Source organism: Vicia villosa, linkage group LG3, assembly GCF_029867415.1.
Source record: "Vicia villosa cultivar HV-30 ecotype Madison, WI linkage group LG3, Vvil1.0, whole genome shotgun sequence".
Lineage (NCBI taxonomy): Eukaryota > Viridiplantae > Streptophyta > Magnoliopsida > Fabales > Fabaceae > Vicia > Vicia villosa.
The window spans coordinates 201,635,196-201,650,798 of NC_081182.1; the positions used below are offsets into that span (position 1 = coordinate 201,635,196).

The following is a 15,603-nucleotide window of genomic DNA, read 5'->3' on the forward strand; positions in this document are numbered from 1 at the left end:
CTTTGTTCTTTTTAAACAATTAATTAAATATTGCTAGTTGATTATTGTTAATTAAAATTAATTAGTTTATCAATCTATTTTTTTAAATTTATTAAATAATTTAATTAATTTTTAATTAATTGATTAAATAGTTAATTTGTGTATTTCCCTTATATTACTGGTTACTTATCTTAGTTTAGCATTTCTCATTTGGCATTTTCTTTTTCTTTTTAACCTTTTAAAACGCTTAATAAATTTCACACGTTAAAAAGTAGAGAAATGTGAGCATCCTTGTATTGGGATCTAGTTCACAACTATTTACATTAAAAAATACCAACCAATTCAATTTTATTGTCTCTTTAAGAACATGTTAATTCCTTTCCACGACAATTGTTTAAGTCTCCAAAGGTCGAGCAGCAGTGGAATGTGACGTTTAACATCGTTCATTTAAAAAACACAAAACACATCAAAACTTGTAAGTCGAACTACGGCTGCTCTGATTCCTTAAAAGGGATACGTATGCATTAGGTCGTGGGGCCTGAACGAGCACAACTTTGTAAATATTTCTTTCTTTTCCCTGCATTTTCTTTTCTTCCTTTCTCATACATTTCCCTTTAGATTTAGGCTTTAGACTTTTAGATAAAACCCTTAGATTAGAACTAACAAGAGTGGATCCCGTCGAGTACGATGAACGTGAGGGGTGATAATCCCTTCCTCTTGCGTAACTAACTCCCTTACCCTTTCTCTTGGTCGTAAGACCTTTGTTTGTTTTTCCCTTCAGGTTTTACTTGATGTTTTCCTTTCCCATCTTTTGGGATAAATAAACAATTAATGGCGACTTTATTGATCATGATGATTTCGTACCAATAGTTTCAAGACTCGGCAACCCAAAGCCACGTGAAAATTTAAATGAAGACCTATAGTCAGCAAACTAAAAGCACTGTAAATAATACAAGAAATAAAAAGACATTAAAGTTAAAACCAAGTTAGGAAAACTTGTTACCAGAAGAAGAAAACTGAGGGAGGTTGGAAGCCACTAGAGAAAGGATGGTACAAATGCAAAACTGATGTCTGTCTCCAAAAGGAAAGAAAGTGGGTATCAGAATCGTCATTTGTAATGAGAAAAGAGAAGTCATGCTGGTAAGTATTGAAGAAATGGAGAGGGTAAGAATCCCAAGCTTGTTGAAGCCATGACAAGGAAAAAAGTTATGGATATGGCAGGAAATGTATGCTTTAGATAGGTCTAATTTGAATCAGATTTTAAAATGCTAGTTGAAGCCATCAACAACAAAAGAGAATAGAGCAACATGTTTGATAGGGTTTGTAAACATATTAGAAAAGCCCCGACTCAATTCGAAAAATCCAAATGTGTTTTTACTAAAAAATGAAGAGAATTTCTTATTCCATCCTATAAGGGTGAAAAACACCCTATGGAATTCCAAAAATGCCCCTGAGAAACCAGAAATGCATTTTCGGGACGCACCTTTTTTTGTTAGATTTTAGTTAGTTTTGGTGATGCATCTTCATTTTGGAACCGAAAATGCACTTCCGATTATGGCTCGTTATGTAATAATGAGCTTCAATGCTAGATATATTAAACAAAAGGATCATAATCTCCTGCTCATAACTCAGTTAACTAGTGAAGATATGTAGCTTGATGCACTTTAAGTTTATGTTCTTCGATGCACTTGATTACAGCTTTATGAGCAATCAACTCTTGTTCGTTAACTTCAACCTGATACCAGAAATCAGAGGTAAGTACCAATGACATAAAGAGGAAAAACTCAGCAATATTTCAGACCACTACATCAAATCATTAGAAGAAAACGATGAAGAAAATGTTGAAGGAAATATATAGCATAGACTCGGTGACGAACCTAAGCAGTAGGGGAAGAGTTACCCCTTTTGACAGGTGAGCAAGAGTTTCTAGGATCCATCAAAAAAGATTTCAGTAGGGAAACGAGAGAAAACTGTTTTCCGAGAAGCTATATATGAGCTTCAATTATGTTATAACTGGAAGTGTATTTCCGGGAACTTTTGGAAGTTTATTTCCGAAATAAATTTTTTCGTAAAATAGGACGAATCTCAAAAACGATAGAATTATGTGTGTCGCTGCATGTTGAATGCAGTATAGGGCAAGCAACAAAAGAAAGATTTGGAAATATTGATCCGGGAATTATCGTCCACAGAGATGGAGAGATGCCCTTCAATAGTTTCTATGGTTTCGAGATTGGGTTTGAATGAGCAAAAAGTAAACAAAGATATAGACAGGAAAAGAATAAACACATTCTTAGAAGAGAAATAACTTATCAAGAATGTAAATATATTCACTCTTCACAAACATACACTTACCAACCCGTTATACTCAACCTACGATACTCATCTATGTTATCACGTATCTCTCACATAAGCGTCCATCTCTGGAGCACAAACGAGATCATCTCACAACTAAGGTTATCTCTAACGCGAAGTCGCGAGAACATTCGTATTCTCGCGTCGGCGATCTCTCGCGCGCCGCTCAAACACGAAAGCATTACGTACAGATACCCACAGTGAATGCTAGCTCTAAATCTATCTCTAGAGTTCAGAACCAACAGATTATCATCCTAGATAAGGATTCAAGAAGTTTATCTCTAAAGCCACCCAAATCCCCAGCATAGAGCAAAAATCCAGAACAACATCAACACAGATTTGTAAAGCAAGTTAAACATAACATTATAATCGGTAAATATACATAAGATTCGAGTAACTATACAAACAAACCCAACACAAAGAAATACACAGAGAATAGAAGAGATAAACCAAACATCTCGCGGGTTGTCAGCTCCGATTGATGAGAAATCCACCCCCGATCATCCTTATGCAACCTCTGAAGTTGTTTTCTAAGCTAATCTTGATCTAAGAATGAAAATGATGGAGTTGGAACTAAAACTTTCCCAAAACCATAACCCTAAAATGGTTCAAATGAAAGAATATAAACATAATTTCTGCTACGGCCGCTTAGCGGCCAAATCTCGCTTAGCGGACTACACGTATTACAAAAATATCAAGAACAGTAAACAGGCCTCCGCTTAGCGGCCAGAGCTGCCGCTTAGCGGCCAGGAAAATTGGTTCGCCCCTGGAAAGCGCGCTTACACGCCGCTCAGCGGCGCTCTCTGCACAAAACTTGCTTATTTGATCCAAAATTGCGCAATCGGAGCCGTGCCTTCGACACTTTATTCCTCGAGGCTCCAATAAGCATGAATACCTATAAAAACAAAGGAAAAACTATTAAACGGTATATAAAACATATGAAAACTAAATAATGTGAATATATACACAAAAGTGGGGATTTTATTACAAAATCAGAATGAATAGAATCGATAAGTGCCACAATTATATACTCAAAATAACAACATTTTGGCACTTATCAAACTCTCCCCAACTTAAAACTTTGTTTGTCCTCAAACAATGTCAAATAAATCAAAGAATCAAAAGCAGTAAACCAAAGAATTGTGAATCAACAAGTTTTGAAAACCAAAAACAAATGTATGGCTCAATACAAAAATGTATAAACAAAGTAAGTACTTACCACTATCCTACAACGACAACATGTAAACGAAACGAATCCTAAGTACAAAAAGCATACAAAACATTCTAACACAATACATGCTCACGTCATGAATCACACCTAGCAAAAATTCATCAATGGATGAAGAACACACAAAGGTGAAAGACTTTTAACACTCATCCAACAATCTTGCAAACAAAATATTAAATTATGCATTCATCCAAAAATCACATTGAAGATACAAAAGCAAGAATCACAAGGACTTTTCAAGGTTGTAATGTGGCTTGAATAACAAACAAGGGATATGTCCTAAGGCTAATCGAAACAAAAACTTGCCTAAACCTAAGGGAGTGATCAATCCACCAAAAATTCAAACAACAAAATCTCGATTAAACTTCTTCCTTAACCACAAGTTTCTCAAACCAATCACAATACTTATTAGCACAATTATTCACTTCTCTTTTCTTTTTCTTTTAGAAAACTTTTTCACTTCTTTTTCTTTCTTTTTCTTTCTTTTTCTTTTCTTTTCACTTTTTTTTCTTTTTCTTTCTTTTCAACCTCATAGCAACAACCACATAAGTAGCAACCATTTCTTTCCCCAACTTGAATTCAACCACATCATCATGTGAATACTCCCTACTTTCTAAGGCAAGGTAAAAATTCAAACCAAAAATCATGGTTGAGGGTTCAAGAAAACAAAGAATCAAATCATCCATGCAAAAATGACAACTAAACACTCAAAGATAAGCATTTAGCAAAAATAACATGGACATTGACAAAAAGGCTCAAAAGGGTTAACAAATGATCACACACTCACAAGGTGAATTGACTATTTGGTTATGGTGGTTGTGCTCAAAATGAAACAAAATGCCTTGATCCTTTTCATGCTTTCATAAAATCAACATAAACAAAAGATTAAGCATAATAAAATCCAGTTAAAACAAAGATTGTGGCCTCCAGCATATGTAAACAATGGAAAGCTTCCTCACATTTATGGTTTGGAAACTAAAGAGATTCAATCAACAAGCAAGTAATGCAAAAGAATGAATGGTATGGTAATTGTACAAATGAAAAGTTTCTTAAACATGTCATGCTATAGAAAGCGATAAATGAGTACCTTGAATGATACAACTTTAAAAACAATGTCCTACCATACATCCGCAAGTTGAAACACTCAAGCTTCGGAAAATCACCTCAAAAATCTTTGAATCACCGAACAAAATTTGAGTACAAACAACCAACAAAAGAATTAGAAAAACAAAACTAATATATATTACTAATTAGCCTTGGTGAGAGTGGGTAAAAGAGTGAACCAAGTGGAATAGGAACCCCACTGGTACAAAGCAGAAAAACAAAATTCTGCTATGCTCGCTTAGCGAGCTCTGTTCCGCTTAGCGGACACAGAAAAAACCAGAAAAATCAGAACAGAATCTGGTGTTCCAGCTCTCTCCACTTCACCTAAATACCTCATAAACATAAAAATAACAAAAACTTTACAACCGTTGGGGTGCCTCCCAACAAGCGCTTGTTTTACGTCGTTAGCTCGACGCCTTTATTGTTTCGGTGTTTGGAAAGTAGCTTCCTCTCGTCATGCCATGGTGACGTCTCACCGCACAAGCCTAAAAAGAAAGTGTCCTAACCAACCACTCAACAAACGTTACAAGTACAAATATATACAACGATTAAACGAACATAAAGGAAAATACAAGTATACAAATATGTACATGAACAAACACATATATACAAACATGAAACACATATAACTATTAACATACACAAAGAGAAAGTTGGTGAATGTTGGATGCACAAGTTGAAAAGTGAAGATTTGTAAGTAAAGAGCTCATCCGAGATCAACATGTTTCACCAACATTCACCAATAAAAGTATACTTATATGTAACATATACAAGTAAACTTATATGGTGAACATAAACAAGTAAACATGTACAAGTAAGTATATATGCAAGTGAGATTATACGAGTAAACATATACAATATATACGATATATACAAAGCTCAAAACCACGAAAACTATTGCGATGCAATCACAACCATCCCCGGCAACGGCGCCATTTTGTTGAATGCAGTATAGGGCAAGCAACAAAAGAAAGATTTGGAAATATTGATCCGGGAATTATCGTCCACAGAGATGGAGAGATGCCCTTCAATAGTTTCTATGGTTTCGAGATTGGGTTTGAATGAGCAAAAAGTAAACAAAGATATAGACAGGAAAAGAATAAACACATTCTTAGAAGAGAAATAACTTATCAAGAATGTAAATATATTCACTCTTCACAAACATACACTTACCAACCCGTTATACTCAACCTACGATACTCATCTATGTTATCACGTATCTCTCACATAAGCGTCCATCTCTGGAGCACAAACGAGATCATCTCACAACTAAGGTTATCTCTAACGCGAAGTCGCGAGAACATTCGTATTCTCGCGTCGGCGATCTCTCGCGCGCCGCTCAAACACGAAAGCATTACGTACAGATACCCACAGTGAATGCTAGCTCTAAATCTATCTCTAGAGTTCAGAACCAACAGATTATCATCCTAGATAAGGATTCAAGAAGTTTATCTCTAAAGCCACCCAAATCCCCAGCATAGAGCAAAAATCCAGAACAACATCAACACAGATTTGTAAAGCAAGTTAAACATAACATTATAATCGGTAAATATACATAAGATTCGAGTAACTATACAAACAAACCCAACACAAAGAAATACACAGAGAATAGAAGAGATAAACCAAACATCTCGCGGGTTGTCAGCTCCGATTGATGAGAAATCCACCCCCGATCATCCTTATGCAACCTCTGAAGTTGTTTTCTAAGCTAATCTTGATCTAAGAATGAAAATGATGGAGTTGGAACTAAAACTTTCCCAAAACCATAACCCTAAAATGGTTCAAATGAAAGAATATAAACATAATTTCTGCTACGGCCGCTTAGCGGCCAAATCTCGCTTAGCGGACTACACGTATTACAAAAATATCAAGAACAGTAAACAGGCCTCCGCTTAGCGGCCAGAGCTGCCGCTTAGCGGCCAGGAAAATTGGTTCGCCCCTGGAAAGCGCGCTTACACGCCGCTCAGCGGCGCTCTCTGCACAAAACTTGCTTATTTGATCCAAAATTGCGCAATCGGAGCCGTGCCTTCGACACTTTATTCCTCGAGGCTCCAATAAGCATGAATACCTATAAAAACAAAGGAAAAACTATTAAACGGTATATAAAACATATGAAAACTAAATAATGTGAATATATACACAAAAGTGGGGATTTTATTACAAAATCAGAATGAATAGAATCGATAAGTGCCACAATTATATACTCAAAATAACAACATTTTGGCACTTATCACTGCATTCTGAAAATATATTTCCGATTTTCAAAAGATTTTTTAAAATTCGCGTGATGCATAAAAAAAATATAGGGTGGATTAAGAAATTCCTTTTTGACCATGCTCTATAGCCTAAAATAAGATTTGAATGGAGGAAAGTGCATCTTTGTATTCAACTCCATATCAATCAATTATGATATGAAAATCAATAAATAAAAATTCTTGTTTGTAAAAAAAATAAAATCTTACAACACATTTATTTCCTATGTTATCATGCAGATTGTGATGTATTATTAATATTTAAGAATTCTCATCTCTATCATCAAAAGTTAAAATGTTAATTAAAATATAATAAATTATAACAATTATCAAATTATGTTACCGCTTTTGTAAATGTGCTAAAAGAAAAACCACAATACATTAATATACTTAAAGAGAAATTTAATAAAGATTATTAATTTAGATAACATAGTTTACAACTCTTTAAAAGGCAAAAAAACAACTAATTATTTTTTAGTACAACTTACACTTTATATGCTATAAAGGTGTAAAAAAATATTTTATTTACTACATGCAATTAAATAAAAATATGGCTAAAACTCTCATGCATATGTATGCTATAATTTTATTTCTTTCACTATTTATTGTTGCAAAGACCATTGAACTTGACGGTAATTTAGTTTTTCATCCTTTTTAAAATTTTCTTCTTTATTTGTAGTTCTTACATAATATCTTATATTATTTACGTAATATTATTTTATCATGTTTTTTCATTGCAATAGTAATGGAATGTAAAGAGGATGATGATTGTCCAAAAGTTAATACTTTTCTCAAGTTCAGATGCATTTACAACAAATGTGTCTATAGTATAAGAAAGTTTGATGAGTATCAGAACTAAGAGAGTACACTTACTTTGTGCAAGGAGGAATAATTGTATTGTTTTTATTTTGCTAGAATAATTCATAGTTGTCATTTATTTATTATGATGATGATCAATAATTGTATTGTTTTTGTTTATTTTTACTTTTGGAATTCATAGACCTTTCACTCCTAACTTTGTACTCTAAAATGTTGATAATAAAATGAAACTGAAATAAAGCATATTAAAATAAGATTGTTTTTTTTCTCTCTCTTATTGTTAACCTTGACTTATTTTGACATATATATTTTTTTGTCATCCTTGTTTGACATTTGCCTCACATTATCGGGAATTTCTTATTATCAGGGGTTTCGACGGGTATCAAAAAAGTCGGTAATTCGAGCCATTTGATTTGCGAGAATTTCGTAAGTCTAGTTAGTGTTAGTAATCAATAGATTGAAAATCGACCCAATTTATTGTGTTAAAGCATTTACAATTTCATGGTTGCTTTAGTTTATTTGTTGACTGATAGACATCATGGACGTTGTATTCAAAGATGGTGTAGTTTAGGGGATGTAACTTGTCCCTCCAAAAGGTGGTAGCGTTCGACCCAAATTGTTTATGGTCGACGCCGAAGAATTGTGGGAAAAGGGTGACGTAATTGTCATTGCATTATCAATATAGTTCGTCGCATTATTCTGAAGGCCTGTCATAATTGATAAAGGCATACCATATGGATATGTTCTATTATCCGTTGGCATTGTAAAACCGAAACAAAACGGCATTCTCGGTTCACCAAACGTTGTTTTTGGGGAACTTAATATTTGGGAAGGATTCACATTTTCTTCTGGTGCTATCATTGTCGTCAGCGTATGTGACGCTGATGGAATCGACGAAGCCTCGATGGGGGTTAAAATAAGTCCCTCTCCGATTGTTGATGCGACAGGTGGTTCTCCACTACTTTGGGGGTTACTTTGTGAATTATTAGTGGGTGAACGTACCATTTTTGGAAGACCTTTTCCACTTCATAAATTCATACACCATCAACTAAAATTTGGGGAGAAGAAATCTAGACTCAACACATATAAACTACATAAAGACTAGCACGAAGTCTCACTGGGGTTGCCAATTTATTTTCCCTGGATTTTTGTAAACAACATCTAGTTTTTTATTATAGGTTACTTGCAGGATCAACTAAGGAATCCTAGGACATAGTGCTAAAGTCTTAAAAAATTTGTATTCATTTGGAATGATATGGATGCTCAATTAAGTGAAATGGTTTGTCGAAACTGGATTCTTTAAACTAAACTAGGAAATTGACTAAAAAATAAGGTGAAAAGGCAAAATGTTTAACGAGGAACTCGTAAAGAAAAAGCTGTAAATTTGCAGTGAAAATAAAATTGCTTGAAATTGGTCTGTGACGTTGATGGAGTCGACGACACCTCAATGAAGGTTAAAATAAGTCTCTCTATGGTTGTTGATGCGATGGGTAGTTCCCCACTACTTCGGGGGTTATTTTGTGAATTATTAGTGGGTGAACATACCATTTTTAGAAGACCTTTTCCACTTCATAAATTCATAAACCATCAATTAAAACTTGGGGAGAAGAAATCTAGACTCAACACTTATAAACTGCATAAAGACTAGAAAGAAGTTCCAGTGGGCATGCTAATTTGTTTGCCCTGGATTTTGGTAAACAACATCTAGTATCTTATTAAAGGTTACTTGCAGGATCAACTAGGGAATCCTATGACATAGTGCTAAAGTCTTAACAATTTTGTGTTCATTTGGAATTATATGGATGTTGAATTAAGTGAAATGGTTTGTCGAAACTGAATTCTTTAAACTAAACTAGGAAATTGACTAAAAAAATAAGGTGAAAAGGAAAAATATTTGACGAGGAACTCGGAAAGAAAAGGCTATAAATTTGCAGTGAAAATAAAATTGCTTGAAATTGGTAATATGGAACGCATACACACATTTTTCATATAGCACTTTTTTCTCTCTTTGACGCGGATACTTTGAGTTTCCTAAAAAATGTAACAAATGTGGACCTCTAAAACTGAAAACAAATGCTACTTATATAGAGATCCTAAAATAACAGTCTCCAACGGTCAACTAATCAGATTACGCCATGTTTTCTGATTCATGCAAATCTTGTCCCACAAGCTTCCACGTGTCTTTGAAAACTGTTTGTATTTATCCACTTATAAAATTTATCTCAACTACACTTCATAGTAACAAGAAAATTCAAAATTTTCTAAGTCCTTAGAACTCCGTGACTCTTGCTTTTCAATAGGAAAGATCCGACTGAGAATCATGGGTGTTATATTTCGACGAATCCCATTAAACAAAACAAACTTCCAAGTCGAACAAGTTTCTTTCCACCAAAAAATATGCCTATATACCTCACTACAAGAAAAGTGTGATATAGCCACCAAATGTTGCGATGTGATTATCACGTGGCTCAAAAAAGTGAGTTGCGACGTGATAATCACGTCACTAAAAGTTTTTTATATTAAAATACTAAAACCAACGTTGGCACATGGGGTGTCTTTAAATAATATTTAAAAAAAAAGTTGCGAAATGAAAAACACGTCGCAACCTTTAAATAAAATAAAAAAATTAAAAGCAAATAAAGTAGTCTGACAAAGGGGGAAATTCAAAGGGGGGAATTTCAAATTTTCTTTTTTTTTTTGTTGCGGCGTGTATTTCACGTCGCAACTTTTTTTTGTTAAACACGCCATCATTTATGTACAGTCATGTGTGTAGTTGACTGACACATTTATTAATGTGTAGAAGTTGCGACGTGATTTTCACTTCGCAACGTAGACACGTGAAAATCACGTCGCTAAAGACATTATACCAATTCGTTGGAACTCCTCTTCCCAGAACCCCCTTTCTCCTCTTTCTTTCTTTCTTTTCCTCTTCTCCTCTTCTCCTTCTTCCCCCAAACCCTCTTCCTATCCTCCATAATCAACCACCCTCCCTCCTCAATCCACCATTTTCATTCTCAAATTCATCATCACAACCCCCCATTTCCAGCTAAACATTCAAACCTCACTTGTTCTTGTCAATTTTTTATTTAATTTTTTGTAAAAATCTGATTTTAATATATATTTGTAGGTGAAGCATTGTTGATTTTGATTCAAGGATAAGGAGGAGCTCACTCAATATTGTTCAACTTCATTGAGGTATTTTTTTTTTCAATTTTATTTATATAATTTTTGAGATTTTTTTATGTGATTATTTATATATATATATGTTATAGATTAATTTGTGAGATTTTTTTATGAGATTTTTGTAGTATGTATATATAATTTTTAGAATGTTAATTTGATATATAATTTTTAGAATGTTAATTATTAGAATGTTATAATAATTAGAATGTATATTATTTATAGTATGTATATATATATATATATAGATTAATTTATAGAATGTATATTATTTATATATATTTAGTTTATTAATTTAATTTTATATATATATATATATATATATATATATATTTGGTTTTTTCAAAAAAAAAATATTAGTGACGTGATTTCCATGTCACTAAGTAGTGACATGAAAATCACGTCGCAACATTAGACATTAAATGCGCATTTCAGTTGACTCCTAGGCAAATTTAGTGACGTGATTGCCATGTCACTAAGTAGTGACATGTAAATCACGTCGCAACTAAAGTTGCTTTTCTGACCCAAACGCTGCTACGCCTGCTCTGACTGAAAATGCATTAATCTCTGACCCAAAGTTTGCGACGTGATTTTCACTTCACTAAATAGTGAAGTGAATATCATGTCACTAAAAGTTGTCACCTTGCCTCCTGCGACGTGAATTTTCACTTCGCAAATATTGATTTGTGATGTGATTTTTTGGTTAGTGGCGTGATATTCACGTCACTACTGAGGCTTTTTTTTGTAGTGCCTATGCTTTGAGGATATGGATCCTTATGCCTTGTCCTACGTATGTGTCAAAAATTCTAAAGTAACAATAGAGTATATGTTGAATTATTCAGAAGGTGCATCTCCAAAATAAAATTTTAAAAATATATTGGATGTGACTCAATTTTAACCTTTTGGCCGAAGAAAAAAAAATATATCAAAAGATATATCTCCGAAATCTAAAAGGGATTTTGAATTTCCTTTGGATATTTTTCAATTATATAGGGTGTATTAAGAAACCCTCTTCTTCTAATACCTCCTCTAAGCCCAAAAAAAATAGCAAACACTCTATCAATTGTGAATTGTCACGGTACAGTTAGTATAGTTAAGCTCCTTCTCTTTATTTTGATGTAGTTTATTTTCCTACAATTAACATCCCTTCACATTTCAAACAAATCTCTTTGAATTTATCAATATTTACTTTTCAAAATAAATTATATTACTTTTCAAACGGCCTTTATTTTTTTATGCATTTTACTTTTCTATTCATGCAATTTACTTTTCCTACTAAACAAATTTGGATCAAGTTTTACATTTTTTTCAACTTTAAATTTCAATTTTAATTTACTTTAAATTCTCATCTCTATCATCAAAGATTGAAAGGTTAATTGAAAAAGAATATAAATTTAGAGAACGTATTTTACAAATCTTTAAAAGGCAAAAATATTTAATTATTTTTAGCACAACTTACACTTTATACGCTATAAAGGTATCAAAAAAATGTTTTATTTGTTACTTGTAACTATGACTAAAACTCTCAAGAAGTTTGTATACCCTTTAATTTTATTTCTTTCTCTGTTTTTCGTTGCAAAGAGCGTTGAAATTGGGGGTAATTTTTTTTCATCCATTTTAAAATTTTCCTATTTAATATATAACTCTTACATAATATTTTATCTCATACTAATAATGTTTTTTCGTTGCAGCCTTAGTAGAATGTAAAGTGGCTGCAGATTGTCCACGAGTTAATGGTCTTCTGAAAATGAGGTGCATTCGCAGCAAATGTGTCTTTAATGTTGGAAGAAAAAAAATTTTGAATGAGTATCAAAAACAAGAGAGTACACTTACTTCATGTAAGGGAGAATAATTTTTTTAAGCTAGAAAAAATATATTAATATATATTTTGCTAGAATAATTCATGACTTTGTACTCTAAGATGTTAGTAATAAAATGAAACATTGAAATAAAGCATATTAAAATAAGATTTTTTTTCTCTCTTTGATTGAGATGTATTGTGTTAGATTCAAGCTAGGCTAAATTTAGATTAAAAAGACATAAAAAGAAATGGACATTAAACAAACTTCATACTTTTTTCATACCTCTTGAAAGAGGAGAATTACATTTAAATAGCTAGGGTTTAAGACTAACTAATGGGCCATGGGCCAGATCCGAAAATAAAGACTAAAAGGATAATAAAATTTACTAACAGCACCTCCTAATAATAATAGAAGTCCTTTAATAAAACTGAAGTCTTTTTAATTCTATTGGGCCTACTGCACTTCTTATCAATACCCATTTCCTCTTGAAGAACCTTGTCCTCAAGGTTCATTATTGAAAAAGGATTCATGTCGTGTGGGCCAGCAGAGAAGGACTTTGTAATTGGGCTCATGGTGTGTGGGTCAGCAGATGGGGACTTTGTAATTGGGCTTGAAGGAGAAAATTTGGATGAAGATAAGGACGATTCTTTAGGATTTGAATTTTTCTGCAAAGTAGTGTTGGGAACACAAGCTATCACTTGGGGGGATTGCGTTATCGAGGCGCATGGGCGGTGGAGTGTTGGAAGGATTTGCTTTGGTGGAGGACAGCTGGAGACTGGATGGCGTTGGATGAAAATCTAACGGTGGGGAGTGTTGCACCGTGTGACCGTTAGGTAAAGTGGGGAACAGCTGTGTGCATGGAAAATGGGGAAACGTGGAAGTACTTGATGGTTGTTTGTTGTCATTTGGATTTTGACAAGTAGGTTTAATAGATACACTTAAGATCTTGTGTGGTTTCAAAACCGAAGTATCATTCTCCTTTTTATTTATTCCCAACTCAACTATGCTCTTTCTCATTTCTTCCACCTTCCGTTTCTCATTTTCTCCCTCCCTTCTCACCGAGATTCCACAACTCTTATCACTTATCTCATCTGGACCCTCAAATGTTATCTTCCTTTGTTCTTCCTTTTATCTCCCTTCTTGAGTGGACGAAAATGGTTTAGGTTCGCCAAACACTTTTGTTTTCCTCGATCTCAAATCTGTTAATTTTTGTAGCCTGACTGATGTTGTTTCTTTTGCACAGGTATCTTCTTTTGTTTCTGAAAAGCTGGAGATGCTTGTAAGAGGCGGTAGAGGGCGGAAGTCCGTTTCTGGGTTCATACCGAAGTAAGGCCGTAAGAGAGACACATGCACCACCGGATGGATGCGAGAGGATGAAGGCATATTCAGCATGTATGCCACGTTCCCGATTCACTTGACGATTTTGAGCAGACCAAAGAATCGTTGTGCCAACTTCTGTAAAGTGCGTTTGTGGACAGTATGTTGGAGGTAAGTCTGGAGTTTGAGAAGAACCAGATCATTAGGCTGGAAGGTGAAATCTACTCTTTTAATATTAGCCTGTTTTTCCATTTTCACTCGACGTTTCTGTAGATTTACTTTTAATGCTTTCAAAATTTCTTGGTGTTGTTGCAAGATCTCCTCCAGAGACTGGTCTTGAATAGATCCACTTAAGTAGTCCGAGATGTTGGGTGGGTCGCGACCATAAAGGGCTCTAAACGGTGTTGTCTGTATAGCTGTGTGAAAGGATGTATTGTATCATTATTCAGCAAGATGGAGGAATTTATACCATTTTCCCGGATGTGTGCTAGCAAAACATCTGAGGTAAGTCTCAACAGATCTATTTAATACTTCGGTTTGTCCGTCTGTTTCAGGATGGTATGCGGTACTGTATTTTAACACAGTGCCCTGTGTTTTATGAAACTCCTTCCAGAAATTGCTAAGAAACACGGGATCCCTGTCTGAGATGATTGATTTTGGGGTGCCGTGAAGACGAGCAATTTCCACTATGAAGCGCTGCGCAATATCTCGAGCTGTAAACTTTGAAGGTAGGGCAATGAAATGTGCTGACTTTGAAAGACGGTCACAAACAACCCAGATGCAAGTATGACCGAAGGAGTTTGGTAAATGTGTGATGAAGTCCATTGTGATATCTTCCCAAACCTGACTTGGAATAGGTAACGGCTGAAGCAACCCTTTCTTTTTTTGTGTTAAGTACTTATTGTGTTGACATGCATCACAATGTTTGATCAAACTTTTAACTTCTTTATACATCCTTGGCCAAGAAAAAGAAGCTGAGACACGAGCCAAAGTTGCCTTAACTCCTGAATGTCCGGCAGTTGGTGTAGCATGATATTCATGGAGGACTGTGGATCGTAGCTGATCTATTTCAGGTATAAAGAACCGCTTCTTATAAAATAACAGTCCCTTAGAAAATTTTAAATTTGTACTGTCTATTCCCTTGTCAAACATTCTTATAACCATCTGTTTACCTGCACTGTCTTTAGCTTAGAACTCACGCAATCTGGACAAAAGATCTGGGATAGAAGAAGAAAGGGAGAGCAAGATCGGTTCGTCCGTGGTATATTTTCGGCTTAGAGCATCAGCTACCATATTGAACTTTCCAGGTTTGTAGAAAATTTCAAAGTTAAAACCTTGCAACTTAGCCGCCCATTTTTGTTGTTCCGGTGTTTGAACTTTTTGTAACAACAAATTCTGTAAGCTCTTCTAATATGTATAAATGTAGAATTCTTGACCCAACAAATACTGACGCCATTTCTTTATCGCTTCTGTTACACCGAATATCTCTCGGACATAAACGGAAGCGGCTTGCATACGAGGGCACATCTTTTTGCTGAAGAAGGCAATGGGGTGGCCGTCTTGGGACAGA

At 34.4% G+C, this 15,603-nt stretch overlaps 1 long non-coding RNA gene across 2 annotated transcripts; it reads left to right on the forward strand.

Moving 5' to 3' along the window:
* The first annotated feature begins 12,352 nt into the window (after positions 1-12,352).
* LOC131657130 (uncharacterized) lies at positions 12,353-15,235 on the forward strand. 2 transcript variants are annotated; one of them, XR_009300502.1, is made up of 5 exons: positions 12,353-12,511; positions 12,606-14,537; positions 14,647-14,890; positions 14,999-15,106; positions 15,221-15,235. It is a non-coding gene; the product is annotated as an uncharacterized LOC131657130 (long non-coding RNA). The 2 variants fall into 2 exon arrangements; XR_009300503.1 differs by having other exon boundaries at positions 15,005-15,106.
* Positions 15,236-15,603: the final 368 nt, after the last annotated feature.